Source organism: Branchiostoma floridae, chromosome 19, assembly GCF_000003815.2.
Source record: "Branchiostoma floridae strain S238N-H82 chromosome 19, Bfl_VNyyK, whole genome shotgun sequence".
NCBI lineage: Eukaryota > Metazoa > Chordata > Leptocardii > Amphioxiformes > Branchiostomatidae > Branchiostoma > Branchiostoma floridae.
The window spans coordinates 404,817-408,415 of NC_049997.1; positions in this window are offsets into that span (position 1 = coordinate 404,817).

Genomic DNA, 3,599 nt, shown 5'->3' on the forward strand with positions numbered 1-3,599 from the left:
ACAAACTTGTTGAGATACACATCCTAGAATATGGAGATGATCTATCTAAACACAGAAATCACAAAAAGTAGGCAATTGTAAAACTCTAACCCCCCTGTACATACCCCCTGAAGTTTGGATACCCCTTTGCCATGTACTTGTGTGACGTTGCTAAGTTCTGCAAGCACTGACTGCATTACTTCAGTTCTTTTTGCACATTTTGTGTAATTAAATGATACATTACACTCCAAGATACCTTTCTATCAGCTTTTGGCTTAATATTCTTGGTTGCGATGGCAACAGGGCAGCAAATATTGGGGCGAATTTCCATTATTTGGACAGGGAAGTCACGGTAGGGCAGTAAGGCCTACGTCACATTACATAGGGGGTCCGCGCGGTGTCTAACTGATGTAGGCCCCGGCCGGGCTCTGAAGCCGGGTAGACATCGGCTCACGTAGTCACAAATCATTTTTTCTTCACGCGTCCCGTCAGAGGTCCCGGGGGGCTCCGGTGGGCATTCCGGCGGCTTTTGTGCAATAGTCGTATGCTTTAACCCTTTATTGCTCGATGTTCGCCAGGCAACCGTGAGCTGCCCTGTGGATGTCCACGGGTACCCCGTAGGGGTCTGGCAGTGGGTCGGCCGATTCATCCCTTGTAAATAACTGTATGGTCCCTGTCGTACGCCCCGCGAACCACGACCATCATGTGTTTTTTTTTGGGGGGGGGGGTGTATATAAGCGTTCGTTGGCTCGTCTTCGTTGACTTTTGCAACTGTGCTACGAGGTACTAACACTACTAGAAGCGGAAAATGCCACTGCACTTCGACTGACAAGGTGAGCACATGCCGCTTGCTCAGCTCAGGCTGAGGGTGGCGACGGCTCGTCACCGTTTCCTTGTTCTTGCAATTGCTACATGGGTAGTGGAAGAGGAGAGACAAGCGGAACGGCAGTGCCAGAGAAGAATATGTTGGGTTAGGCTCCGAACCATGTTTTGGGGTCTACGATACGCTGATGAGCAAGCTATAAATGCGAGAACATTCTTGCGACTTTAAGTCCTTTATGCGCCTTATGCGTGTGGGAACTTCCATTGAGAAGATTAGAAAATGAATGTTTTACTGATGATATTTCCTTAATAATTTCCCCGCCGGGACCCCGGTTCATTTTAAGTCCGATTTAAAACCAACCAGGGCCCCGCCCGAGACGAAAAATAACCCGGCAGCCGCTGGGAGACCAGCAGGACCCCGACCGGAAGAGCAAAAAAACAGCCCGTAAATTACCCGCCAGGGTCCCTATGTGGAAATGTGACCATGGCCCAGATAGTCCTGTTTGATGACCGAGGGACCCGTTAGCGGCCCTGGCGGTGTTCCGGGATGATACAACGGATGCAATAGTTTGTAATGCAAGAAGGTTGGGCCTGTACCGTCGAGTACCGCCGGAGTACCGAGCGGGTACCGGGCAGGTACTGTGGGGGACCCTGCCGACGTGTTCACGGTTAGTTGACGGCTTTGATTCGGCGTATTTTCCTGCCCGGGCCCCGATTGATTTTATGTCCGACTTAGAATCAACCGGGGCCCCGCCCGAGCCCCAAAATAGCCCGGCAGCCGCCGGGGGTCTCACGGGGACCCGCCCGAAAGTGCAACAATTCAGCCCCTAACCTACCCGGCCGGACCCCTTTGTGCAAATGTGACGTTAGCCTTATTCGGCAAGTGGTCAGAATAATAAAGAGTACCCAAATCAACTACAGAGTGTCTTTAGCTTCACAAGAATAGTGGTAACATTTTAAGAAACTTGATGCCATTGATGGAATTGGGCAACTTCAAAAAGAAACATTGTTTCAAGGTTACAAAAACACAGTTTTTTTTTTTACCAAGCTTAAAACCAGTGTTTTTGTATATGTGTTGTCAAGTATGGACCAAAAAGCAACAGTTGACTGTTCTCTCTACTACTAGGCTCTCTTCTTCATGTACATACTATATCCAGGGCTCCAATTTATCCATCCGTCCATCCATCCATCCATCTGTCCATCCATCCATCCATCTTTCCAACTTTCCTCAGTCCACCCATGGTGTAAAAAATGGTACCTGACTTCGGTTGGTAAAGGGAGGTTTTCACAGTAACCCAACGTGTGAGGCCAAACAACACGGCCCACAGAGACAAATACACACTCACACACACACGCACACACACAGACACGTACACACATAAACACACAGACACACATAGACACACACACACAGACATACACTGACACACACAAGACACACATAAATAGACACACACATTCATACACACACATACACACAGACATACACACACAAACACACACATCGAAATATAGACACACACGCACACACACACACATACAAATCACGTTCCCTTACCTGTTTGGCTCTTGAGTTTGGCGTGACAGCAAGTTTGTACTCCGGCGCCCCCTGGACTACCTCTTGGAATGACACCTTGCTAGTGCCCAGCCAGCCTGCAATTATTCACAAAACAGGAAGACAATGTGTTATTGTGCTGGTTACTTAAGCCACACTAATTTAATTTGTTGTTTCTCGGATTTTAAACACAATTTCTCCCAAAAAAACCTTTATTGGAAACATGATGCTAAATGAAGCCTGAGGACCAGCTTGGTGCGAGAACGCTGGCTCCTTGCATGATTTTATTACTTGATCAAAGAGGGTTTAGTTCGATAATTGTAAAATTTTGTTCAAAATAAGAAATAAATTGTAAAAAAAGGGGATATATTGACTCAACAACTATAATACTTGTGACATAAAAAAATATCAAGGGAAAATCACTGACCATACTCATTCCTGTAGGAAACCCCAGACAAATAGAAATAGAAATGAAAATTAAAAGAGATTTAAAAAAATATATATATATATACAAAATAGAAATGTAAACAGAATTTGTTGCGAATAAAAATAAAATTGTTATCTTATTCATTGTAGTTTTAATTCTATTGTATATATATCTTAAAATAACTTGTCATCCTTTGCGATTGTAGAGTATGTGGCATGGGCTATCATTCATCGCCTTGTTACAATAACCTCTTTGTCTTGTCTAAACCACTACGACTGTTGTGATGTAATTTTGAAGAAAAAAATTAAGGGAAAGCACTGACCATGATTAGCCCTGTATGCGCAACCCAGACACGCGGAGTTGGCCGTGTCTAAGATGTGCACAGGTGCGTTAAAGACGTCCGACAACACCTGGAGGTTGGAGGTGTTGGAAGAAGCGCCCCCTGTAGCCAGGACTCTGGTATTGCACCCTGGGAACAACATGAACGGTGGGCAAAAAGTATTGTGTCCGAAGCTTCCCAAACTTTCAAAGTACGGCCTTTTACTGCGCATGAAATCCCTGCTGCAGGTAAGTTGTGAGATATATGTGACCGCATTCAACCTGCCATTGTCGTGCAATTCAGTCAGGTACTCTCCTTTGACCCGTTTGTACGATGACCTGCGGTGTTTGGTGAAAGCAAACACTGCGCAGAGGAGTCAGATTTCTGACGGAAGTAAAACCCAGACTATGGGTGGAAACTCCCGGACTGTTTAAAATTGACACTGCTCTATAGTTCGGCATCGGACATTTTGATTTCCACTGTCATAATAATGCATG